This window comes from Coturnix japonica, chromosome 1 (genome assembly GCF_054131305.1).
Source record: "Coturnix japonica strain WE chromosome 1, WE-NBRP24, whole genome shotgun sequence".
In the NCBI taxonomy this organism is placed as follows: domain Eukaryota; kingdom Metazoa; phylum Chordata; class Aves; order Galliformes; family Phasianidae; genus Coturnix; species Coturnix japonica.
In genome coordinates, this window is record NC_140663.1 from 34190413 (window position 1) to 34218337 (window position 27925).

General features: G+C 42.4%; 2 long non-coding RNA genes across 2 annotated transcripts; both read left to right on the forward strand.

Annotated features, from left to right (window-relative positions):
- The first annotated feature begins 292 nt into the window (after positions 1 to 292).
- LOC107310900 (uncharacterized) lies at positions 293 to 27569 on the forward strand. The gene is made up of 4 exons (XR_014942497.1): positions 293 to 669; positions 19309 to 19468; positions 20615 to 20740; positions 26756 to 27569. It is a non-coding gene; the product is annotated as an uncharacterized LOC107310900 (long non-coding RNA).
- On the forward strand, positions 3517 to 10434 carry LOC116653181 (uncharacterized). The gene is made up of 2 exons (XR_004306643.2): positions 3517 to 5091; positions 9998 to 10434. It is a non-coding gene; the product is annotated as an uncharacterized LOC116653181 (long non-coding RNA).
- Positions 27570 to 27925: the final 356 nt, after the last annotated feature.

The window sequence follows — 27925 nt, forward strand, 5'->3', positions numbered from 1 at the left end:
TTGCAGAAAGAAATGCCCTGTTTTATTTTAAACTTCTTTCAAGGTAGAGAACAGACTATTTGAGAGCCTGAGGTATCAGGCAAGAAATCCTCACTCCCTATTTTGCTGTGCTTCACAGTGGGAGAGAATGATGGCAAGCACAGAAATCCTGACAGATTTCACCATCATTCTGCTTGGCCCAGAGTCACTTACAGTTCCCAGTGCTTGCCTGCTTACTATAAATAACATCCTGTCAGGAGAAAAAGAAAAGGAAAGAAAAAAAAAGGGGGGGGAAATGAAAGAAAGAAAAGAAAGAAAGAAAAGGATTTGCAGCTTCTTAGTTGCTGGCAATAGGAAGGTATTTTCATGCTGTTTGTCAAGTATTTCAGGCTCTGCCTTAGCTTTCTGTAATAATGAGTATAATAAACACAAGTTGATTGTGGGCTTTGCAAGACATCAGGTGAGGGAAGCACTCAGACAGGCTCAGCTGCAGAAAGAGAGCAATATGGGCTGATGCAGTCTGAGAGAGAAAAGACTACAGGAAAAAAAAGTGTGAGTTAACCAGAAACCCTGAGGGCTTTGGAGGAAAAGAGCCTGTGAGTGAGAGGAAGACATCTTTTGATGGAGCACAGCCAAGCACAGTGCCCATGGGCAACGGTGACCCCAGTGAAGTGGTGAGCAAGCTCTCAGGTGAGAATTCTCATTTCTGCTTATGGGTATATTTCCTATTTAAAAAGCTTTACACATTTTTTACTGACATTGACATTTTGAAATTGATTTGGAAACTGAAAGTTTCCAGTTTCAGAATGTCGCTACTACAATATGTAGCTCATGAAGATACCCTTGTTTTGACCCTTAAACTTGCTGTTGCTCACTGCTAGTTTATGAGAGAGCAGGTATGTCCTCTTTGCTGTGTCAGGCACAAATCCTGATCTGAAACTGTGCAATGTAGAGGCAGTGCCCTGCCACACACGTGTGTGTTCTTCTGTTTGGCCCTGTGTGCAGAAGTGCAAGATTCCAGGTCAACTGGTTAAATAATGTGGGTGTCTGTAGAGGAGTGTTACACTGGATTAATCGTTTTACATCACAGTTTAACTGAACTGATAGGGATGTTTCAGCAGGCAAGATTCTAGTGTGAATTTTCTATCCTTCCTCAAACATCATAAGAATTATGTGTTATAATTCTTCCAAACATTTTTTGTTTTACTTTGCTTTTCCTGCATCTCTCACACATCCTCCTGCGTACACAACAGCTTCTCATAACTAGGGATGTGCCATTTAAATTATTTATCACTCTGGTACTTTCTGATGCTCCCTGACAAGATCTATGATGCTCTTGTTTAGCCCACCTTGCGCATACTGAAGGACTAATTTTGGTGCAAACAAATATTTTTCTAGCACTTTTTTAATCCCTGTGTCTTGCTTCACATCAAAAGAGCCCATTTCCACTAGAACATTAAGCATCACAGGATTCCAGCATTACAATCCTTTTTGGATGTATGGAGCAAAAATAATTATAATCTACAGCAGAAGGAACAAACTGATAGCAAGAATGTTCTGTCTAATGCCCATTACATTTCAGTCAGGCTGAAGTTTGTGCTAACTGCTGGATGGCTGCTACCATGTATCAGGAGTGCCCTATAACCACTGCTCCAGGCTGCAGACTCATAAAACCACCTAGAGACTTCGCTTTCAGGCAGTTCATACTTCCTTTGTTTAGCAAATACCCTGTGAACTCAACAACCTGCCAAATTATGCAGCCTTTGGGTACACCGTAGAGCTGATCTTGCCTTGCCTATTTCCCTACCTGTCCAGGAAGGAACAAGCTGCTGCTAATTTTCATAAAAAGGATGTGGGGTTGTTCGACGTGGGTCCTTTCTCATGATTCGGTAGTTTTATTGCAGCTATAAGATGCACAGAATCCAGAGCAAAGCCTACTGGTTTACTTTATGTACTCTAAGAGGTAAATAATATATGAGATCAAATTATTTTTGCTACCTTCCTGCCTTTTTGTTTTACTGTTCCATTATGCAGACAGCTACTTATTTAGGCTCTATATCATTCTGTTTCTTTTGATGGTGTTGCAGCCTATAGCCAAAGCAGAAGAATAGTATTCAAAATATAGGTCACTATTCTTTTGTTTTCTTTACTTATGCACGGTAGAATGAACAATATATAAATATATATTTTAAACCTGTGACTTACAGAATACTGGAAGAGTTGGGCTTATATACAGTATATTGATTATGAATAGCACTTAAAAACTGTGAGTCTAAATAATTATGTATCAGACTTCAGGGTTATATATGTTTTTTGAAAGTTGTTTTTTTATATATGTTTTTATGTTCCTACCAGTGAATCCATCAAATCCCTATCAGGAGCCATGGTGTATAGACAAGCTTAGAGGCATAGGTGTACACTTGCACTTGAGAATCATGCCCATGTCTAACGTAGTATGTGACCACCATGACTAAACCAGGCAAATACGCTGGTCTTCTGCTTTGTGCAATCAATTTGTGAAATCTGATGTCCTAAGGTAGAAAGTGGGATTGCCATTATGTGCTCTTTGTTCTCATTTTATGAACTACGTTGAGGCACCAGGCAGGCAGGCCTGGCTTAGCATGACCATCACCTGTTCCAGCCAGCGCAACACTCTGGATCAAGTCCCTTTATATCTCCAGAAGCAATAAGAATATGATGAATTCAGCTTTTTCTCCCCACGTGAAGCTCCTAGTTAGTATGAGATGAGGCTGTGTCTGCCACGCTGTGAAACAGCAGCAAGAGTTAAAGAGTAGAGTGAGTATCTGAGGCACCAACACAGAATGACACAGACAAATTGCTGCTCACATATGATAATGAAACAAAGAAAAGGAGAACCAAAGCAAAAATGAAGCAAGGGCACATGAGACACAGTAAGAGGAAATTACAGCTATGGAAACTGTGGAGCAGGTTTTCTTTTCTCCAGCAGATGGTAGGATTTTCTCAGCTACAGTCAGGCAACAGCAAGAAAAATCACCCAAATCCTTATCTCTGAAAAGCCATCTCCAGCCTCTTTTGGCTTGTAGATTCCTACAATTCTAGGGGAATTAGGATAATAAGATTAAGCTGCTGGAAGAAATGTGCAAGGTACCTGGCATGTCTGCTAGCACTAGTCTGTGTAGCTGAGGTTTAAGCTACGTGTCATATCTTTTCCATAATACATGCAAAAACCCACAGACAGCATTCTCCCACCCAGCTCTAACATGCAGTTTAGGGATATCAGATAAGAAAATGTGCCTGATAGAAGGCTATTTCAGCTTCTGAGTCTGAGCTTTGCTGAAACTGCAACGAGAGGCAAAGCTTCTGTCTGTGCTCTCTCAATGCAAGCAGAATTTAAAATAGATGGAAATTCAAGAAGGTTTTCCCACTCTTCAAGAAGGCGGAGAGAACTGAACAAGGCGGTGCAGTTTCTGCATGAGCACATGCATTCTTTTCAAAATCAAGGTCAGTGGAGCAGAGATAAAGTTGCTTAAAGTTGGCTCCCTCATTTTTCTTGTTGTTCTTCTGAGCCGTATGTGGTGAGGGTAAGGAAAAACTAATTTGTCTCTACAGATGTAGAGGTTTTATTCGCGCTCCTTTGTTTCCGGGTGAGCCTTACTCTCCTATCTTTTGTATGTGCTTAGAACTTGCAAATTAGCAGAATTCAGGTTTTGCCATACTCTTCCCTATATTAACAGCTTCTGAGTGGATAGGTATTCAACCATCTGCCAGGCGTAATGTGTAGGAGGTGGCCAAGTCACTCTGTCAGCTCTAGGAAGGTAAAGAGGCCCTGAATAATTTTCTTGCTGCTTTTACTGTAAACATTTGCAGCTATCTGCAATCCCTGGAGCATCACAGACGTCCACAGAGCTTCTAAACCTATTTTCCATCTGTTGCCTCTGCAACCTACAACAGCAATAATGTGCCTCAGAAGATTTTGCTGCTTTCCCCAACAGCAAGAGCAACATTTGGATCCTTCTGCTGTGTGCTGGTGTTGATGGGAGCTGGCAAATAGCAGGAGCTAACAGCTTCAGAGCCCTGCAGATAGGGTTAGATGCAGAGCTGGCCTGTGACTGAAGCCATATACTGACTGTGCTGGGAAGTGTGAAGCTCACGTATGATCTGATGGACAGTGCTGTGACCTGACACTTGCATGCCCAGAGCTGTTAATGCGATTGCCTCCACCTCTGCAGATGGCAGAGCCTTGGCTCCGCTTGGATCTCCTTTCTGGCCAGAGCAGCTAACCCAACAAATGAAAACCAGTCTGCTGCTCTTCACCAGGAGGAGGAAGGGTGAAAGTGGGTTTGTTGTGTCCTCTGGGCATAACCCACCGGTGGGATAGTTCACTGTTTGGGGATACAGCTGGAGGCAGGAAGAAGGAAGGAGCTCCCAGAGCTATTAGAGGGAGTGACTTGGGAAGAATATCTCCAAAAAGAAATAATGTCTGTTTATTCTGTGACCATTGCTATACCGTGATATACTGAATTGATTTCTCTTAGTCATGGATGCACTTCAATAGTGTATAATTCCCATCCAGGCACTCCTTCCCTCAGTGCTTCACCTTTGTATGGCCTATGCCAGCCGTGTGGTGGGATGCTGGAGGAAGCTGCCATTCTTCTCTTTCAGATTTTCTTTGCCACAGCTGGATTCACAGATCCATGCACAGAAAGAACAATTTGAGAGCTCGCTTTTATTTTCCCTAGGTATTAAGGTACATCACTAAATCACCAAACAGTTATTTCCTAATGGTACTTTTTTTTTCCTGTAAATGAGGTGAAGATGAGATTTTATGTGACTGTGATGCGAAGATGGGAAAGCATCAGGGAGAGTGTTTCTGAGAAGGGGAGAGACTGAGTAAGAAGACAACAAGTCTACTGGCAGAAAGAAAAGAGAGATAAATGGAGGTGGAGATACCTCTTCCCCTGTTTCAGGAACCAAAAAGTGGAAGAAATAAAAGCATCTACTTAACAGAGCAGAACTGAAACAGTGTGATGAAACTTGTGCTGTGATGACACAGCTGTGACTGTTGCCACCACTGTTTGTTTTCATGTCACTTGGAGAAATAACCCAGTTCTCGACTGTGATCCTCCCTTGGTAAGTACTAACAACCTGGTTAACCTTTTCTCCACTTCCCTGAGCTCAGAACAGCAGCAGCCGGCACTGATGAGGCCTGGAGGCTACCAAGCCACCCCCAACAGGCAGACAGGAGCTCCCTCCCATCCTGGCAGCTTTGCTTAATGCTGGTGCCAGTGCTGCTCTGGGCCTGCTGTCCTTCTGCCTCTCTAGTGACTGCAGTAGCACTCCCCACAATGATGTGAGACAGGCTGAGAGTGAAGACAGCAGGGAGGTGCTGCAGGCCTAGAAAGCATCCTATCGGAAAGGTGAACTCAGACAGAGCCTTCATCTGTGCTTTCTTCATGTGTCCTATGAGTGCCTGCTGTATTAAGGATGAGATTCCGAGACAGGGCCTGCTTGGAAACTTGGGTACTGCTGGTGTCACTGGGGGCCACAGAATGTGTCAGAGATCATCTACAGCAATGCACAGCAAGCACTGGACATACTGAGAGCTCCAATGGGGTCACTTCCATCTCCCTGAGCACAGTCTCCATGTCCATAAGCAGCTTATAGCAGCTTATATTAGGTGGGTTGGCAAAGCCTCAAGAAACTAGTATGAGCCAGCCAGGGGCTAGAAATGATGGCAGAGCACTTAGCGTGGCCAGACTGGAACACAGAGATCGGTTCTATGCTGCCTAAAGATCTGGGGAGGTCACAAGCAGCCAGTTATATACCTCTGCTGTCAAAGCAGAGCAAATGTGTAAACAGTTTCAACAGTACCTTAGAAATCAGCAAGACACATTTCTGAGAACAAGAATAATGGAAAATACGGTTTTGGTCCATACTAAAAATGAAAACCTCTCTAGTGCCCTCCTGCTTTAGAGATGGAAGTTGATATTTGGCAGGGGGGTGACCTCATGTCAGAAATGTGCCATTTTCACATCTCCTGACAATAGCTCATTTTGAAAAGGCTATAAATCTCTGTGATAGTTCAGCTAATATGCACTCCATAAAGACTTGTCAGAGCTTGGTACCCATATTCCCAGGAAATGTGATCTGCAGCAAGCACATATGTTGCCCAAGCTGTAGCATGGGGACTAAGAGCCCTGCAGCAGCTGCTTCTGGTTGATGCAGGCTTTGTGGTACTTGACACCAGGGCTGAGAGCAACAAGCCTGTCCCACAGGGATTTCCTGTGTTCCTTCTCTTGGAGCAATCCCAGCAGCAGGACAAGAACTGGAGAACAGCCAGGAGTTATGAGGAGGTGGCAGAGAGGAGTGAAAAGGAGCAGCACTGAGATAAAAGACTGGAGCCATGGGAAGAAGGCCAACACTTTCACATGATGGAAAAAGATAAGCAATTTGGCTCTTTCGGGTGCTTTGAGAAGAGACTGGAATGCTAGAAAACAGATTTTCCTAAGGAAAATTAACTGTAATTGTGTCATAAAGAAAGACCAAAAAGCACTTTTTAAAAACTGGAAGGAAGCAAAATTCCTAATAATTGTACTGGAAATTAAAGAGTAGAGGATATGAGAAACAGAATTCAGAATAGCAAGAAATGAGAGCTGTAAAGATGTTGCTCAAGGCATGTGGATACTGAGAGGCAGAGCAGGGAGCAGGGAATAAGAAAGTAATTTAAAATATAAGACCGGTCAGGGCTAGTAAAAATAAACACAGAGTTGACAAGTGCTCTCAGGGGCCCTTAACAGGCCTGCTTTACAACCAGAAACAGCAAACTCCTCCACACCTACAGGAGTGTACTACATAAGAATCTTCTCTTGTACAACTGTTCTTTCTAGAAGAATTTGCCCTCCACCTTCCCACATTAATTGTTGTTGTAGGACAGTTATGCCTGCAATTTCTTTTATAGTGTTAACAATAAAATCATCAGATTTCTCCCATCACTTCAGAGTGCTGCAGGCACAATGAACAAAGGGAGTTTAATTAACAGGGTATCGGTAGTTTCATTACTCCTTCTGTGCAGAGCTCTTTGCAGAAAGGCTAAACAAAATTAACTGCTCAGATGGAGAAGGAAGTGGAGAATGAAAAGGGAAGAACAAAGAGAGAAGCGACAATGGACTCTAGCATGTAGCGATCTGATTTGGCACTCTGTTGTACCACCCTGTGTGAGACCACAAGAAGATTCATCCTTGCCGCTAGCCCACTGGTTAAACTGGAGACAAAGTCAAGCTGAATAGAGCCCCCCAGTGTTCTCAAGTACACATTCTCTTCACAGTGAGTGTCTAAGCTAATTGTGCCTATGTGGGATATGTGGAAGAAAAATGAGGTTCTGCTACTGACTTGCCAAAACAGTACTGTTTATGTGGTTAACTTATAAGTGAGATTGCCTTCTGCTCAGGCTTTGTTTCCTTGTGCCCAACTCAGGTTTGGATGTGGGGAATCCAACACTGTCCCATACAGCAGAGAGTAGGGAAGGAGCAATAGAGCCCAAGGTCAAGACTGAGGTTTCAAAAGCAGCAGTGTTCCTGTTGTGAAAGTATATCAGAGCATGGCACCTTTTACTGCAACTGCTGTGTTTTGTTGGCTGCTGATAAAAAGCCTCTGTGAGAAACGGCACATGGACCTGCAGATCCAGCACACCTCACAGTGAAAGCAGGAGCTCAAAGTGGACCTGCTCACCATTGCTTCTGCACCTCACCTTTCCTTCATTCCCCCTGCCAGAGGAATACTGTCAGGTCTCACCCATGAGTGACTCTGAGGCTCTTTGATTTCTGGAGGAAAGGCTTTACAATGACAACCATGAGGCTGCCATTCAGTATTAATCTCTGGATGTTCAGTACAGATAGGACAATAATTTGTGTACACATTTAATTTAATAATGAGCAACGTAGTGCTCTTGGTAGATCTCTGAGTGACCTCTCTAGGCTTAAACAAACAGTACGCATAGATTTGTTAAGACCTGGCAGCACCACCTTCTGCTAATGTTTTCTTCTTGTCTGAAAACTAAAGACTACATTACTGTGTTAGAGGAAGTTGTGTTTGTTTGTTTAATATTGCCAGTTTTGTCCTGTCCAGCTCTTACACCTCAATTAGTATTTCAATTTGTTTTCCTTCCTTCCTTCCTTCCTTCCTTCCTTCCTTCCTTCCTTCCTTCCTTCCTTCCTTCCTTCCTTCCTTCCTTCCTTCCTTCCTTCCTTCCTTCCTTCCTTCCTTCCTTCCTTCCTTCCTTCCTTCCTTCCTTCCTTCCTTCCTTCCTTCCTTCCTTCCTTCCTTCCTTCCTTCCTTCCTTCCTTCCTTCCTTCCTTCCTTCCTTCCTTCCTTCCTTCCTTCCTTCCTTCCTTCCTTCCTTCCTTCCTTCCTTCCTTCCTTCCTTCCTTCCTTCCTTCCTTCCTTCCTTCCTTCCTTCCTTCCTTCCTTCCTTCCTTCCTTCCTTCCTTCCTTCCTTCCTTCCTTCCTTCCTTCCTTCCTTCCTTCCTTCCTTCCTTCCTTCCTTCCTTCCTTCCTTCCTTCCTTCCTTCCTTCCTTCCTTCCTTCCTTCCTTCCCTTTTCCAAATCTACATGTGCATATTCAGTTACATGCCCACATAGGTTTCAAGGATTAAGAAAGATGTGATACTGTGGAAAGATAAACTAGAGACACATATGCCTGAAAGGAACAATTATTGCTAAATTAGCAGTAAGTTTTTGCCAAGGCACAGTCAGTAAAGAAAAGCTGCATCTGCCAAAAGGACACCTCCCTGGAGCACATTTGGCTGAGTGATAATGAGATCCATAAGCAAATGTGACACTGATGGATAGCTCAGTTACACCAGTGATGTGAGTAAGGACAGGTATCATGTATTCAAGTGCAGATACAAGACTAAAACCGATATGCCCAGAAGATTGCAGTATAAGTACAGAAAATCAATGAATGACTTAATATGGTCTACAAATCAGTTACTTTTAACCCCTTCTGAATTTGGGGGTGTTTCTGTAGACAGACAAAAGACTTAAAAAAGGAAAGCCAAGCTAGAAGACATTTCAAGTTGTGGTCTAACTAAGGCCTGTGGTTTTAGTCTTTTTGTTGCCTCATATTTGACATTAAGTCTTTACCTGGGTGGTGGGGGAGGTTCTCATCTCCCATTCTCTCTTTGTTGTGTCAACTTTTTGAGCCCATGGCCAAAGCCTTTCTTCTCTGCAGACAGAGAACAGCGTCCATGCCATGTGCGCCTGCCCTTCCCCACAGCAGAGCAAGGGAAGCAAGTGCCTGGGTTGAGTCCTACATGCGACAGGGAGCAAGGATGACTTCATTATATGGTGAAGGAGGCTGGGGAGTGATTAGCTGATGTGACAGATTTGTTTGACTCTTTCTGGAGAATAGTGCATGGTTGGGTCAGAACTGCTGGGGAGAGAGATATTCATTCACAGGAGCTTTCTGTGAACTCAGCAGGTAGTGGGATACTGTCAGGGGCATGTGAGAGAAAATTAGGAGAACATCTGTAATTGGCACCAGTGAAGTACTGTTGTTTGAAAGTATCGATAGTCACAGCAGAGACTGGAGCAGTTTCATGCTAATCGTCTGACCCTCTCAGCTCATTATAAAGCAAAACTCAAGGCAGAGAGCAGGCAATATGCTGAGTAAGGCTGCTCGTTACTCAAGTCAGTGGAAGCTGAGTGAGGAGCTGAAATGTATTCCAGAGAAGTGACGAAGAGAAGGCAATTTGCATGAGGGCAGATGCACTATGCACTCACCTCCCTTAATAGGAGAAAATTCTTATCGCTCAAAGGATTGCAGGAAATACAGCAGTCAGTCCGCAGCGGTCTGAGATGATTCTCTGCTCTCACATGGGTAAGAGCTGCTTTCATCAGTTACACGTTATTAAGGCCTTTGTGCAGTGTTACATGTGGCAGGATGGCCAAAGAGGATGAAAGTTGCTTCTAATATGGCTCCTGATACTCTCATAAGTAAGTAGTCTGTCATTTTTATGTATTTCTTCTTACTTCAAAGGCCTTGAATCCACAAAACGCAATTATTGGAGCCAGATCTTCAAATCCATGCCTGCACTATGGAACATGTGCCCTCAGCTGGAGCTGGAAATTCAGAAATGGAGTGAGGAGAAGGGTGTGTGCCAAGAAGATGGACTGAAGAAGACAGCCACCAGTTGACACAGCCAGTTCAGAAAAGAGACCCGAGTGCAGCTTCCTAAGTCCCAGTCTGTCACCCCAGCAGCTCAGCTGTCAACCTCTGTCATTGAAAGTCAATGGGAAGTCATTGAAATGGCACCTAATGTGTGACACACCTAATGGGTCTGCATTAACACACATTGGTGTCTTCATACCTAGCTTGATTCTATTCTTTTCTTGGGAGGAATCACACTTTCTCTGCTTAGTTATTCATTCATTTTAGTGAGACCTCTAGCAATAAAATCAGCCATGCATGTTTCATGAAGCTGTAATTAGACTTTTTGTCCTGGCTTTAGAAACTGAACCTGTGAAGTAGTAGCATAGAGAATTGACAGTGGGGAACAACAGAAAGGAGGAATTCATGTATTTTTACTTCACATCAAGTCCATTCTGTGACAAGGATTCCAAAGCCTAATTTTAGTTTGTTCTGACTGCTCACAGCATTTCTCAGCACGACAAACAGAGGCACACTTGAGCTTTCGGTGATGTGCACATTAAGCTGCAGGAGACCTTCTTGTCCTCTTCTTTGGGAAATGCCTCAAGCAGCAGATGCTGGGCTAGAGCGATACAAGCTTTGATTAGAAGGAAGACTCTCTTTGGAACACGTAATAGTGGCATAATGATGTACAAACAGTAGCCACTGTGTGTATGCCAGTGGCTGGCAGGTGAATACTGCTCCCATAGCCTCCATCTATCGCAGTGTCACTGCAGCAGGCTCACATTGGCTTCCCTCTCAGTTAGCAGCACTGATGCTGTTGGTTAGCCGGAGAGGCGACTCAGCATGCACAAGCACATACCGCTCCAAGAGGAGCTCTGGAGGTCATTGGCTCACATTTCAGGCTCCCTGGCAGGCTGCCTGACAGCAGTCTTTTGATTTCTTTGTGCAGGAAAGCACAGCAACTTGGCTTTGGAACCCTGGGTTAAGGCAGATGTGGCCTGGTGCAGGCAGTGCTCCGCTAATATGCTGGGCACCTCCACTGTGCTGCAGAGAGGCTTCTGCACACCTCTGGACCAATGGATCCAGCATAAGCAGTGGGAGAACTACTTCAGAGTGCCTTCAGGGCTCAGCCTGGCACACAACGGAGCATGGTTTTCCTTCTGATAGGAAAGATCTGCTTGCTACCTCCAGGGCAAGCTGCTTATCCTTGCATTGCTCTGCAAGAAATGTGGGCATGCACCTGAGCTCTCCCATTGCCCCACCAACTGAGAGCATCCAGCTACAGAAAGGCCACTGCCAGTAAAGTTGATTTCCAGCACCACTTCTTATGTGGAGAGGAGTTTTTTGATGTCAGCAAAGGTGAAACGTTTGTCTTCTGAAACAGAAGCATGGCGTATCTGTTACACATCCACATTAAGCACCTGTTGGTCTCATTGCAGTAAGGCAGAGCTCCGCACCACGAGATGAAACTTTTCCCACGTGCAGCTCCCATAGTTTGTCTGCTTTCCATTCTCCAGCACTTACTGTGTGTTTGTCTTTTCGATAACTCTAACCAAAAGTTGGCAAGTGACTTCAGTGCCAGAGTTAAAATCTCTCTTTTTTACCCAATCTTTTAAAGTAGAACCCTTTGCAGTGACTCCAACAGAGTACTTATCTGAGGTTTGTTTCACTGGGCATCTCTGACAGGTGAGACAGACTTGAAATGACAGGTAAAGGCATACAAAGGAGAGCAACACGCGGAGCACTCAGGAATATCCACACACATTTGATGTTGGCATCCTCTAACAGGACTGTCAGGTGCCTGTCAAAATTCAGATGTTTTTGTTGTGAGGCTTGGCAGTATCTATGAGCACTGCTGACAGCTGTTAAAAATAACCCCAGAAATGCATCCTTTCTAGGTCAAAACTGACTATGAAGCTGAGTGCACTGTAATTACAGTGCACTAAATGAGCTACAGCTTGAGCTAATCACACCCCACTGCACTAAAAGCTGTAATTACGCAGAGATGGTGTGAGTTTGGCAGCATCTCCTATGGCAGTCCATAGCTCAAGTGAAGTCTGGCACTCAGGTTGCTGCCACTGCTGGCTGGGCCTCTGCTGGGCCAACACATGGCTCAACAGGTGGAATGAGCTGATGTGTGTGCTCAACAGAGTAAAGCACGCTGGTATTTAACTAGCAAAGAGGTATAAAGAAAAGCCAAATGGCAAAGTTACTTGAAAACATGCAGCTAATGAAGGACAGTTCTCAAGCCCACCAGGGCTGTGCTGGTTTTATGGCAGCAAAATGCTGCCAGGAGCTTTTCTAATTTATTGGTGTGACCATGTAGGGAACTGGGGCTTCTGTATTTTTCATGCATTTCATATTCTCCCCTTATGTCAAAGTAGGTATCTGGATAACTTACTGAATTTAGGGTTTGACCCTTCCTTTTTGATTTCTTGGTTCTCTGAAATGTTCGCTTTCACAATACTGTGCAAAAGTTCATTTCTGGAAGGGTACAAAATACTATTTTTGGCAGTTTAGCCTTGTGCCATCCAAGCTTTTCATCACTGATTGATAAATGGCTTTGAGTTATTTGTTCATTTTGCCCCATGTTATGATTATGTTATGTTATTTTGGCAGAATCATGGAAATCCTGTGAAGAGTGGTTCAAAGAAGTAACCTTAAATAAAATGCCATATCATAGAATCATAGAATGGCTTGGGTTGGAAGGACCACAAGGATCATCATCAAGTTCCAGTTCCCCAGCCACAGGCAGGGTTGACAGCCAGTAGATCAAGAACTAGATCACATTGCCCAGGTCCCTATCCATCATATTTGTTAAAAACCTCATTATCATCCATTCTCTACAGAGGATTAAAGCTGCAATAAAGGTAAATAAGAGTGGAGGAGTTGAATTAACGTTAAACAAAGAGAAAAAGAAGACAGATTGGAGAAAAATATTAGACAGATAAACTTGCAGAGAAATGACATATAGTGTGTAGGTCTGGGCCCCCAGTACAAGAGAGACATGAACGTACTGGAGAGAGACCAGTGGAAGATCACCAAGATGATCAAGGGACTGGAGCGCTGGCAAAAGCTTTCCAGAGAGGCTGCAATGACTCCTCCTTGGAGATCTTCAGACATCACACGGTCATGGGTCTGGGCATTGTGCTGTGGGAGCCCCTGCTGGGCAGGGGTTGGAGAAGATGGACACAGAGGGCTCTGCCAACCCTGGGATTCTGTGGTATTGTACTGCATGAGGTGACTCCTGAGCTGAATTTAAGAGATGAATTTAAACTTTGTATTCATTCAAGCAGTATCAAGTGCAAACTGCCGCTACAACAGTAGCTACAGAAACTGCCTGACTACAGCAGATACCGTTGTTGCTGTTAAACACAGTCTGATAGCGCAGTCAACTGAAAGCCAGCTGTAAGCATGGTTCCAGAAGGCACTTCTGTTCACTGGGGAATGTCTGTGTCACGTTTCAGCTGCACCCTCCATGCCTTTGGCTGTTAGATCTGTGCAAAAAAGATTGCTTTAATTTTCTGGAACATGTGACCCACAAATGATGGTGACCAGATGATCCCTTGTGCCAAGGAGAGCAGATTTTCTTTGTGGCAGGATTCCACAGCTGTGAGGATGTGACAGTTACTGAGATTCTGATGATGCCTCAGTGTACATTAGTGCCCTCGCACTCCCATCCTTAGCAGTAATGATCGATTATAAGTTTGGTTCACTTAGTTAAGGTTTTCCTGGTCTAGCATTAAATGTAGAGGTTGGTGGCCCTGCCAACTGCCCCTCCTGTGGTGGAGAGGGGTTGGAGCTTTATGATCCTTGAGGTCCCTTCCAACCCAGGTCATTCTATGATTATGTGAAGAGACATCCAAGACCTAGTGCCACCACAAGCAGCCTGCTCTGACACTACTTCCCTAAGCCAGCAATCACACCAAGTGACCTCTAGAGGTCTTGTATGACTTGGGATGTACTTCCATTTTACCATCCTGTCAGAAAGTCCCTCACTGCTGGATCCTCTTGAACATGCACACAGATTTAAATTACCAGTGAATAGATAAAGAACAATGCTTCTATTGCCTTATTTGTTGGAAGTATCCTTGGTTTCTTGTAACTCTCAATAACAGATGAATTTTGTCTAGGCCCGCTTACAGGGCCTAAATACAGCACCAGGATAGATCATTTAATTTCACCCCCGTACTTTAAATCTTCTGTAAGGTGGTTCTGGCTCTTATAGTTTTTTTCCTTTACCAAGGCTTGTGCTTATGTTCCATCCACCTTATACAATAAATAAAGCAGCAGGTGAGATTTTGAAGAAATTCTTGTCATTTTAACAGCAGTAGTCAGACTGGAAATGCTTTAAAGCGTGCAGCAGAAATTATCTGGAGTCATAGGCCATTATGAGAAGCAGTGGCATGACTTTGAAAGCATAGCATTTTGTTTTGTTTGACTTGCGTATTCTATATATTAATTTCAATAAATGACTTTCAATTTCCTTAAAAACATGAAATGCTAAGATATTTGTGGTTTTATTGCCTTAGTGGGGTTTCATCTAGGGTAATGCTGGCCCTATTTTACTGTCAGCTGGGGAACTTGTCAAACCAAGACCCTAATTAAGTACACAGTTGTATGGAACCTCTGATTGACCACCTGAAGCAGCGCTAAGTCAGCTGCAGGACCACAGGTGAAAGTAATTCAGCTGTGTGACCAGAAGGAGTGGAGCCTGGCTGCAGCTCTCCTAGACCCCATTTAAGGGCTGACTGCAACTGAGCAAGGATGTCTTTCTGGAGGTCACTCCTTATGGAGTTTCTTGTGAGCACTTTCATTTATCTCTGACTATCTTCTTCAACTTGATAACCTTACCAGCCTCACATCTCTGTATTCTGTACAACATCTGTATACTCATTGATCATACAACAGTGTTTAAGAGCAATGTCTGCATTGTTTACAGAATTGCACTTCATTAATAAACACAGCATTGTATTCCATGGCTAATGGCATTTAACATAATAACCAATACTTGGGTAGATAATTGCTTTTGAGCTATAACAGGAAAAGTTACTCTGCAATTTGAGATAATGGAATACTGCTCTTTTATTATTATTTTTTCCCTGATTTACATTAAGTACTTTTTTTTTTTTCCTTAAATAACAGGAAAAAAGTGAATCAGCTGTTAACAAAAGGTGCTTTTGTATCACTGTAAGGAAAAGCTAGCTTTGCAATGGCCAGGGGCTGCCCTCTTCTCACCCAGGTTCTGCTCTCTGTGCATGCACAGCACAGATCCACCTCACTTACCCAAACTCATCAGAGCTACCCATGTGATTAAACTTCAGTTGTCAGATGATTCTCGAACCCCATGCATTCACATTTGATTTTAGATGCTGAGGTCTAAAGTTTACTCAATATTTCCATGGCTTATTTCAGTTTACAAAATATATGATATATCCTAAAGCCCATTTCCCATCCTTCCAGCAGAAATAAATCTTTACGTGCCCCTAGTTTCTCCCTGTTCCAAGGAAGCAATCCTTAATCTGAGATCCTTAAAACCAGTATAAGCAGTAAGCCAAAGCCAGAAGTAGAAGTTCTAGGTACATTTTTCATATTCTTTGCTGGAGATTCAGGCTACGTTCCCCTTTTTGCTTTAGTCAGCATGGGGCTTACTTAGGGATGATTCATGGTTTGTTTTCAGAATGACAAACTGAAATCTTTCATCCCTTGTTTATACACAGTCACTACAGCTTGTCATGAGCAGTTTGGATGTTTCCCAATCCTTGCAATGAAATGCTATGATTTCTTTTTGAATGAAAAATATTTACTGTGTACAAATAATGACATGTTAATTACATATAGGTTCCAAGAAGTTTGCTCATTTTGATTCCATTATTTTTTCCTCAGATTAAGGATGCGGTTTTGTTTTAATTATTATTTACATTTCAGATATGTAATTGTTTATTTGTTAACTGTTACACTATAATGCAATGGAAAGGACAGCAATGTCAGTAAAGTAGCAAAGTTCTAGGCTGTAACAAATGAAGACTTACTTAAATGCAATAGCCATAGACACAGAAACAAAGAAAAGCCTCTTCTCTCCATTAGAAGACCTCAGGTACACGGATATCTCCAGCAAGATACCCTTGCCTCCATTGCCAGCCCTTAAATGAGGTCTGGGAAGGAGTGGATCCTGGTTCTACCCCTTCTCGTAACTCAGGGGCACTGTGTGCACCTAAGCTCCTCTGGGTTCGCCTTGCCTTCCAACTGGGTGCTCAATCACTGCTTCAGGCCTTGACTTAGCATTTCTGCTACATTGGGTCACTGCCTAACCAAGCTATCTTTTCAGTTTATTGCTTAGTAATGCTTCGTAAGTATTTTCTTTTCCCCTTTTCTTGAACTTATGAAGTGGAAACAAAGTTAGTGGTATCTTTTAGTTTTCTTGTCACATCACTTGGGATGTTCGTAATGGCAACCAGCAAGAGAGAGGGGAAAAAGCATAGTCTACTTTGCTCACATTTTTGCTGTAGGTACCTCATGAGGAGATAAAAACAAACAATAAAACAAATCAACCTCCCCAAAAAGCAACATTTCAGTTTGGAGAAGAAGAGGTCCAGTGCAAATTGGTGGGTTTGGGAATAATTAGCACAGAGACAATATTCAGAATGTGTTTTCATTGGTAGCTGCTTAAACTGCATGTGCAAGCAAAGGGTAGGAGCTTTTATTGCCTAGGGAAAAAACACACTATGCTTAGGTGTTAGAAGCACTGTCTCTGTGGTATGGTGCTGTTTGCTTGGGTTTAATGCATCTGTTTCCTCAGCAGAGCTAATTAGCCTGTGAGAACTCAGGATGTGCTCTGTGCAGCTGGATCCAAGTTCACAGCAGTACAGCAGGCACCATTGCGCTGCTCAGGAACAAGAGGTATCTGAAGGAGCATCTGAGGGGATCTCTGGCTGAAAGCTAGTGCTATAAGAGATGATGCTCCACCAAAGGAGAAAATGCAGGAATCATCTGGAAGGAAAACACAGAGCTCGTATGGGGCAAAACAGCAGCCCTCCACATAGTTTTGGAGGCAAGGTTATGTTTAGTGTCTCTGATGGGTGCTACTTGCTAATTAGGGCTGGATACAAATACCTAATGTCTGTATATTCCAATTCAGAAGAGAATAAGAGGAGAAACAAGCTGAAAAATGTTCACTCCCAGAGTGAAACAAGCAGTTGTTTCATCCACTGAGTATCCTATTGGTGCTGAAAAGGCTCTTGTGTGACCAAGAGTATCCATGGAGAATGGAGGGGCCATTAGGAAAGCACCGTGCTTTTTGGCAAGGAGGGCAGCAAGATGATGGAGGTCTGTGATCCAGAAATTTGCCATTACAGACAATAATACACCTGAGAGGGAGAGAAGGAGTGAGGTTACGAGGGTTGTATTGTATCCTAACTTCCCTAAACTGGGGGAAACAAGGCCTACCAAAATTCAGTGTGGAAGTTGTACTGAGTGGTGCTCCCAGTATGTGCTCTTCCTGGTGAGGGAGAGGTACTTCAAGCAAGATATAACTCTTCCAGCCTGGTTATTCATCCTTTGACAGGAAAAGTACAGGCACAAAGACATCAGTCCTGTACGCAGTTAAGAACAGAGATATGGATACTGCTTTCTTAGTTGCTGTTTTGCACCAGAAGATGCTGGTTTTTTATGAATCCAATAAGAAAGGCACTCTGACTTTGCACTGTTTTAAATACTCTCTGTTAGTGTTAACAGTATAAAGAAAGAGAAGATGGTGTAGCTGACCATGTGTCCCTTCAGATGCTGGGAGCCCCAGATTGTGCAGCATCAAGCAGGACTCTGATCTGCCATACAGACCCCAACCACCATTTTCAGCCATCAGTCAGGTCAGGAGCACTTTGGCTGGCTGCATCTAATTTCCCTATCTCAACAGCTACGTTAAACACTTCTGTTTCCATACCTTTATTTAACTTGGTAACTTTTATGAGCAAACTAAATAAACCCATGACCACAAATAAAAAATATTGCATGTTAAATAGAGAAGGTATTTACCTAAGTCAAGCGTGCATTTCGCTCAGTAGGATGACGTAATCTGCATGCATGGAGAGAGAACTTCAACTGAACCATTAAGGCTGGAGAGGTTAAACCTCTGAAACATGGTTGCTGGTGGGTTTGGATACTTTTCTCCAGAGACCCTTTAGTAAAATGTTTCATCGAGGTCTTCTTGTGCAGTGTCAGCCATAAATATGCCAACTGAAATGCAGTTAATTAGAAAGCACTTATTCTACTTCTCCAGAGTGTATTAAAATAGAGAGTTTCACTTTCAGGCTACAGTTTCTCCTTTCGTTTCCAGCTCCATTCTTTTGCTTTTTAATTTCTGAGATTTTCTTCTCCATTCAGTGACAGGGCAGTGCATCTAGCAGGCTTTCCAATGGAGATTTCCTTCCGTGCTGAGTAGAAAAGGTCATTGTCTGGGGAAGCAGATTGCAAAAGTCCTTCGGGGAGTGCAACAGTGGTTTCTTCATCTACCCTGTCAATTTCTTCTAGGTTCCTTTCCTTTAAGAAAACATATATATCTCCTTAACATTCAGAACTGGTAGAAACGGGCTACCTCAAAGTATGGCTACGGGACTCCTCAGACTCAGAACTGACATTAATTGTCTGCTAGCGTTATAAACTGCTCCCCATTGGGAGCTCAACTCCCCTATTTGCTTGGTGCGCTTGGTAAATTTGAGCAGTGAATTTGCTGAAGAAAACAATCTGGAGAGACTGGATAAATGTGTTTAATGACAAGAAACAGGATGGCAAAATTGTTTGAAACAGAGCAGAGTGTCACAGAATTACACCATATCTTGGCATTCTTTGACATTTTTGAGATAAAAATGGATTTTTCAAGTTCTTATAATAAAACCACCTCTTCTACAGCATCATCCCTGTCTGTGTTTCAGTTACTGGAGTGATAATTCCCCTTGGGTTGTGATCACAGCTTAAGTCTAAGACAGACTTGCTTGAGCTATACCCTACAAGTGAGATCTTGGCTCCACTGAAGAGAGCTGGCCTTATACTTTAGCCAGAATATTGTTGGTGTACTGGTTTTATTTCTATCCACCTGTACTTGTAACCAACAACTCATCTTTCTTGTCCTCATTGGAATACCACAATTTAGAGAAGAAAAACATAGGCTGGTCTGTTTGATTCTCAAACTTTCATATTTTCAGATCTGGGGATCTGGAAAGGACTCTGGCCTTTTTCGCTACTCTGAGAAGTTATGTGGCTAGAATGTGTTTGCCATTGGAACTGGAGCTGTTGGATGGAGAATGTCGCCAGTAAGAGAGGGGAGCAGCCTTGGGCTGGACAGTTTTCAGACTGGATTAAAAGGTGAGCACTGGAATATGTTTATCGGACAGATGTGATGGGCAGGGAATGATGGCCTAAGATGGATGCTGAAGAAAGATGTTGAGTTTCTGGTTTCAGTTTTGCAAGTTGAGGACCAAAGGCTGTGACTGCACATAAAAGAAGTATGGGATGGTTTTATTTCATTGGGTTGCTTGGGCTGGCTGGGGTTGGTGTGCAAGGTAGATTTTGATATCTGAATTAGAAGACTTCTGGGTAAGTGTTACTGTAATTTAGTCTCAAGAGAATCACAGAATTACAAGGTTGGGAAGGACCTACAAGATCATCTAGTCTAACCACCCTCCCATTACAGTTGCTACCACAAGACACTAAACCAGATCTCATAGCTCCCCATCCAGACACCTCTTGGACACTGCCAGGGATGGCAACTCCACCACCTCCCCAGGCAGGCCATTCCAGTGCCTAAGAGAACCCTGGTAGGAAGTTTTCTTGCTCCCAAATGACCAACTGGGTGATGAGGAAAGGGATACAGACTCTGTCTCAGCTGTAGTGTTGGTGCAGCAGTCACTGCATTGATCATTTCACCAGGGCAAGATTTTGGGGCCAAGGCACAAATCTCCCACTCCCCTGCCAGCCTTCTTAGAGAGCTGCAGCTCACAGTTCAGATCTTGAACGGGAGAGAAGGAGGCAAACAAGGGGAAACAGTGTCTTGTATATGTCACAGAATTTGAGCTCGGTAATTGCTAATATCCTTTATTACAATGCGTATCAGGCAGTTGCACAAAGAGAAAGGTCTGTGGATCTGCTTTCTTTGACATGTCATAGACTGGCCACAACTAGAATTAAGCCAGGGCAACAATCTGACAGACTTCTCAGGTTGCTGGTTGCCATATCCTGTTCATAATCCTTGGGCTAAGCAACTTGACAGATTTGGGGTTAATGTAAAGATTAATCTTTTCCTTGGTGTCAGATTGGCAGAGACTGAACAGCTTTTACTTTCCTGTTGGGCACGATGCAGGGTCCATCTGCTAGAAATTCTCCAGGGATGTTTCAGCTAATGGCCGTGCTGTGCGTGTCTTCTGATTGCTTTCTGTGCAATGGTGAATTTTTGAGGCATTTTGCTGCAGTTTTTACACACTATCAGAGACTACTCTGTGGTATCTGATACAGGTGGAGCAGCTGATAGTCAGAGGACCCACCTGAGCCAAATGTCAACACCATCACTGCATGGCTGCGGTGAGCTGTATTCAGGGACCCTGGAGCTTCTCCCCAGCCCAACACTCTGCCTCACACCAGGTGAGCTCAGACAGATATTTGTCACCTTTTGAAGTCTTATTTTCCTGTCTCTTTGCTACTCTTTAGTTGTCTCCTATGTGGAAATATCTTCTATCTGCTTATGAGACAACCTAATAATATAAAGCATTTCTGGAATAACAGAACATGGTAAATGACATAATCCTTTGAAGCATTACTGTTCTGATAATTCTTACACGTATCTTTCAGTTCCTGCATTAGCTTTGGAGGCAGCATTTCCACAAACAGGTGGAGTTGGGTTTGAAAACTCCTGTGCACTGTGGAAGTTGTGATTAAAGGTTTTCAGATGAAAAATGTCATTGTTTCAATCATAAATCAGTTCATAGGCAGTAGCCATTAAAAATGGGTCTGAGTCGAAGTGAATCAATGTGAGCAGAGAGAACGTTAACAAAAGTAATGTTATTTTTATCTTCAAAATCTCATGAAGCACTTGGCCTAGAAAACAAACTGCTCTACATCTTTGGAGGGGTGGGATGGATGATTAGCCTTCTTGTGGCATGGAGCATTGATTTCCATTCCTGGAGATCCCAAATCAACAATCAGTGACTTTTAAAATTAGAAAATCTTTCAGGCCTTTATCTGGTTGGGGGAGGATGTTTTCAGCATCTCACGTACCTTCAAACCACTTACCTGACATTACCCACATGAAGTAAATCTACTCCATGGGAGTAAATAGAATGTAAAGGAAATATTATTTTTTTTTGTTCTCCTAATGTGGGAGAGGAAAAAACGCAGACGTAGTTGTATAAGAGGAACTGTCTGCATGAGGCCTTCTTCTGAAAGGCTCACACGTGGAGAGTAAAGCTCTTCTTAATCACACACTTCTCAGGCAATGGTACAAACCGCACACTGTGCATACAGCCTTCAGTTGTGGTAGCATCAAGCATGGGTAAAAAGGAGGATCTGCTGCCTGATTTTCTAATTCTGTCTGCATTGTTTTGGGAAACATTATTTCTGCACAGAGCTTTGGGGAAGAAAGGCAATTATTTTCTATTTTTTGAGTGCCGGGACTTGTGAACGCTAGAAACAGACCAAAACCTCCATGCTGTTTTTGACATTCCGAAGTCAGAAAAGCTCAAAGACTGCTTAGTCACAAAAAGAATGAGACCCCATTGCTTCCTCACTCTCTCGCCCCAGCCTATAGGCTGTATGCATTGTGTGGGAGAAGATGGAGCACAATCCAAAAATCGGATTAAATACCGGCAACTTTACGATTAACCAACACTCCACAAAATTAAACATGTTTCAAGAGATAATGAGTAAGAAATGCCCCCTTTTTTTCTCCACTTATCTTTTGCTTCTTTAACAACCACCTTTCTTTATCGTTTACTGCCTGCTTTGGGCAGTAAATTGTCAAACTGCCATTCTCTCTCTGTTCTATAAATCTTCACTGACTCATGTTCTTTCCTTTCTACTCAGAGCTCTTTTTCTGTTTTTCCACATGTTCCCAGTTGCCTACTCCTTCATTCTGAACCTTGGCTTACTCTGTTCCTATTTCTACATCTCCACCTCTATGTCAAGGCTGCTGCCAACTTAAGACAAGAATATCAGTGAAGGGCAGAGTCTGGCTTCAGTCCACAGATGAACTCTTGAAGGAATGAACAGTCTGGGGAGTCAGTAGGCTTCAGAAATCTGCACTATGCCCTTTCAGACAAGGAGCTGAAGTTCTTTTGTGTCTAATGCAATAAGCACAAATACAGAGTGATAACACCACTGGAGGAAGATGGGGGAACAGACTGTTCATACTGTAAGGAGTAATTGAAATTTTCAACAATCCTATTGCTATTCATGAACTCATACTGTCTACTTCTGTGCTTGCAAAGGTACCAACAGTACTCACTGCTCCTTTCTCTTAAGAGGTGATTCCTGCAAATACTGAACCTGATTCACAGCTATTTTTGCTGAAATTTTGCTCCAGCATAACCCCACTGATTTCATTGGAGACAGGCCAAGCTTAGCAATATAAATGAGATCAGGAGGAGTAAGCCTAGCCCGATATTTCCTTCTGAGTGCCTTCGAAAGTATTCTATTGTATTTTGAGAGTCTCTGCATTTCCACTCAAATTCAATTATTCATGTATGACAGAACTTGCTCCAGCATTTACTGTGCTTTAAAAACCAGAAACTCCTCCAAGGTATAACAGAAAATATAAACCCCCCTATTGTCCTTGAAGGGAACTCTGGAAGGTTGTTGGTTCTGTTCTTTCAAGCAGACTGATAGATTTTTGTGCTATTGTGTCAGTTCATGGTTGCTGAATGTATTCTAAAACATCTCAATTACTTTCTACTTTACAGACATTTTTATTAGATCTATAATCTCATGCCTCATATCCTTAGAGCGTCCTCAGTGTTCTGCCATTGCTAAGCAATTACCAAGAGGATGTATTTTCTTCCCTGATGGATTCTAAGCTTTTCTTCCAGAGGCTGAATTTTATTGCAGATTTTATGTCAGGACAGCAGAGGCTTATTGTTTCTTCTTAATTTTTCCCACTAGACGTCAAAAACATAAATACAGAACGAAGAGCCAGAGTGATAATCCAGGCAAGAGATAGAGCTGTTTTAGATGTCCAATCTTCTCATAAAAATTCATTTCATGTTCCTGCTGACCTTCGTCTTGTTAACTCATGACAGATAACGGAATGCTTCTCTCATTTTTCTGCTGTTGTGATGCATCACAGAAGCCAAGCTCATTTCTTACCCCGTCTCTTTACTACAGAAAAACAAGCTACAGGATGGCAGAGAGTTTTGTATGCCTTCACACTTTGTTCTTTCTGCCCCTATCTCTATTAATTCATCCCCTTCATATCCTGAAAAACTTCATCTGTTTTGAACTTAGGTGCAAAGAAACATGCAAATAATTGCCAGTCTTACAAACATGGACATCACGTATGTTTATCACCTTTCTAATTAACCTTCAATTCCAGACTTTGCCTCCTATTTTGCTTCGGGCCTTGAAAATGAGGGTGCCAAAAAATGGTAGGAGAAATTTTGTCAGGAATACAGCGCATGTCATTCCATGCACATAGTGGATATTCTCAGGTGTTTTAAAGAATACGCGCATTAATGAGCTGAACAGCAGCAATCGAAGGGATGAGTCTAGACTCATTGGTCTCAGTATTATGGGAGATATCTTGCTAGCTGGCAGCTTTGTGTAACTAACTCACTGTAACTGCAGGCTGCTGCTTTGGTCTCAAAGGAGAAGGAGATTTTGGAGAAGAATGACAGAGAAATTCAGCAGCAAGGCTGAAAACAGTCCTGCTCAGTGCAGCTCCTAAAGTCGGTAGACTCAAACATTTAAGAGAACAGAGTTAGAGATTAGCATTTAGTGAGAAAACTACCACAACTTCTCTTGTTTTGGCAAAAAACATTCAGAGATCTACAGAATTTTCACAGTCTGAAGCAATCGCTACCAATTTATTCATTTGATTATCAGTCATTCGGAGTGTTTTCTTCCCCATGCACTTTGACAAGCACTTGAAATCCCACCACTAAATAAATGCACCTGAATTCAAGCCAGCATCCTTCCGCGTAAATGCAGTACTTCAGAAGATCCTGTATTATTTTGAAGCTAAGGCAAGTTTTAAAATGGATCCTGGATTCCCAAGCGATTCAGATGCCTTGGAATGTGAATTCTAGGCTGGATCAATGATAACGTCCACAAAAATTTCTTATAAGCACAAAACCTGGACAGAGGTAACCTTCAGCTTTAGACAATTGCAGGTGTGTTGTGCTTCTTCCAGCTCTGCTACCTTTTCAGAACAAAGCAGATGCAGCTGAGTCCTTTCACTGTATTTTCCACTTCTGCTTGGCTTTCTGTGTGGATTTACCCAGAGCTGAGGACAGGAAATGAACGTTTGCAAAGGGTAAGCTATGAGCACGGTGTGACACTCCAATTAAACAGCACTATGCCTATCAATATAGCTCGCTAATGGTCATTATTGTGTGCAGTGACTCTGGATTCCCATCTGCAAAGTCTCTTCATTTTCTTCTTTATATCAAAGACCTGTTTTGATTTGTTGTCTCTATCTACAGTAATCATGTAAAGCCAGTTTTGTACAATTCTTCAGGGCTTGGCTTTAACATACAACTCTGACCACAGACAGCCAGCTCCGCATGTTTCCATCCCCACCTGGGAGGTGTCTGGATGCACAGGTTGTGTGCACTGACTCTGATCACCTCAGAGCCTTAGGATGCTACCCAGCCTGTGCCTGCACAAGTACCAGGGGGCACTTGTCCCCAGGCCCATATGTCAGCCACAAGGCCGCAACAGGGCTCCCCAGGGCCCTGCCCAGCAAGAAGCAGCTCTGTTCCTCTGCTACAGCGTGCAGAAGCTCTAATGCACGGTGCTAAGAAGCATTACTTGGTTGAAAACTAAGAACACCAGACACAGGCAGTCAGGAAAAAGGAAGACATATCTAAGAAACTAAGCATATGGTGCTGTGCTCTGCATTATTTTTCATTTCATCATTAGCAAACAATGCTGCGTTTCTCTCTGAAACCACTAGTGTTATACAGGGGAGTCACACTCATGCAGCAGTGGAACGGGCTCAGCTACAACATGCTGATCTGCAGTTCTATAAGTGAAATTGATTTTTTTTTGCTGTTAATCCCCTCCCTCCTTATTACAATTCAGTGCTGTGGTGCAGCACTCCTGGTAGAGATGTTCTGTCATTTTGTCCTGGGTGTGCTGGAAGCATGTATGTGCTTCTAGCAGATGCTGAAACCTAAACTAAAAGGCTTATGAATTAGTAGTGGCAGGCTACACTACAATAAACTGCTTAAGTTTTTGTTGCTGTATAATGTGTGACCATTTGTAACAGTTTTAAAGCCCAGCTATACACCCATCTATTAAATACCATTCTGCCTGCCAAACCTTTTAGTTCTGCTGTATTAAATGTGAGTCTTTTTATATTATTATTATTTTTTTTGAACACTGATAAAAAAGTCAGCAGTAAATTAAGTCCAAAGCGACCAAGGGCTTGATCCTGCAAGTTCCTGAGCTCTGCACTTCCCATTAACATCAGGCTGTGTCGTTGGAGTGCTGGGAAGTCTCTCTTTAAAGAGACATTTTGGCACTTTTGAGAACAGGGCCTGAAAGGGTCTTAAACTTTACAGCAATTCAAGGGAACTCTGTCTTAATGCATTGTAGGAATCATCTGTGCTGTTTTGACTGTGTTACTTCAGCTTATAAAGGAAGATAACACGCTCACTTCATTTAAAATATCTTACCATCTAGAGACCCTTTTTTTTTTGTTGCTGTTGTTTTCAGACAAAAATGGGGAAGGTGAAATCATCTGGAATTATCTTAATGCTTTGATAAAAGTTTTGTTCTTTTATATTTTGCTCCTGATGCCATTCCTTTCTTCTTTTACATGAATGCAAACAACCTTTTGTGTTCAGTCAGTGGGCAGGTTCATCTCTGGCAATACGCTGCAATGGTCTTTAGATGTCTATCTAGATGAATATCATGATGCTCATGACTGCAGTTATGGATTACATTTGTTACAGAAAGTATTCCATGATGATGCTACTTATAAAACTGTCTTATTATTGTATGTTCGGGCATCATCTTAATCATGGAAAATTATTTCAATCAATAAATTTGACTGAAATAATCAATAAACAATAAATCAATAAATTTGGCCAATTTTAGTGTGTAAATGGGAACAGCGTTAATTTATCATGGTCCTCTGCTCTTTGAACTGAATGGAGCAAATATTTATTTCTTTTGATATAAATTACCAAATAATAATAATAATAATAATAATAATAATTCATTTATTGGCTTTCACCCAAAGTCGTTAACTTAAACTCCTAACTGTGTTCTGTATTTTATTTTAATATTCATCCTCCTTCAGATTCAGTTCCTGAGAAACAAGTCCATGAAATACACCGTAACTGAGTATTAATTGCTTCATTCTCATTAATACTGCTCTGAAACAGTGGCATGGCTACTGACTTCATTTTCTTGGTCTATCTTTGTTTTTCCATTCGGCAGAGAGCTCCTCCTTCAGCAGTTACACTTGTTTCAATCATACCCTGTTTGTCTTCAAAGGCAGCTGGGATTAGGAGCCCAACACATGCAAAGAGAGGTCCGGGATAAGAAATGGGCAATGAAAAATAGCCACGAACATTCATGAAGAGTAAGTCAGCCTTCAGCCCCAAATGTGTTCATCTTGCCTTACAAATATTAAACGTAATCCAGTATCAGCTGTTGCACAGGGCTGGGGTAGGTTTGCCCCCAGAGAATGAGCACAGGCAGAGACATTAGCAGAACAAACTGATATCTGCAGCACGTTCCTGGATGTGTTAATAAAAGAGCTGCAGGGTAAAGCTCAGAGGAGACTAATAAGTACATAAAAAAATACATTTTAGTACTGCTGTGAGACATATTTAAGCATTAGGCAGTCTAAGCAGTGAGAACATTAAGTAACAGTAAGTTTGGCTATAGTGAATAAAGAAAAAATAAATTATGCTTTGATAGCAGCAAAGCCATCCATGAGTATGATATGATATCAAGATCAAGCCTTCAAATTAAGATGAGTGGGAAAGATAAGAACATTGTCTTAGAGGGGAAAAAAAAATGGGCATAAGATTGTTAAATAAGATAAAGCCACCCATTTTTCTATACTTCTATACTAAATCACTGTGAATCACCGATGAATTTGTCTGCATGTGGAGTTGTACCAGCAAAGGTAATCACTAAGGGAAAGAATCTGATTATTCTACATTATTCTGAAGCTATACAGAAATTTGTAAGATTATTTTGACAGTGGAGAAAAATACACAATAAAATGCTAAAAACACCGAAAGCCAAAGAGTGAGGTTGCTATGCTCAATAACAGTCCACATTTAATTGTTTTCAGATGCTTAATAATGATTCCATTAAAACAAAACCAAACTATGCTAAAAGAGCAGAAGGGGATGGAAAGCAACTCTCTAGAAAGAAACCATAGGATCATGGAGTCACAGAACCGCTTATTTGGAAGGGACCTCAAGCATCATCAAGTTCCAACTCCCTTGCCGCAGGCAGGGCTGCCAGCTGCTAGATCAAGTAATAGATCATGTTGCCCAGGGCCCCATCCAGCCTTAAACACCTCTGAGGATGAAGCACCCACAGCCTCTCTGGGAAACCTGTTCCAGCATCTCACCACTCTCTCAGTAAAGA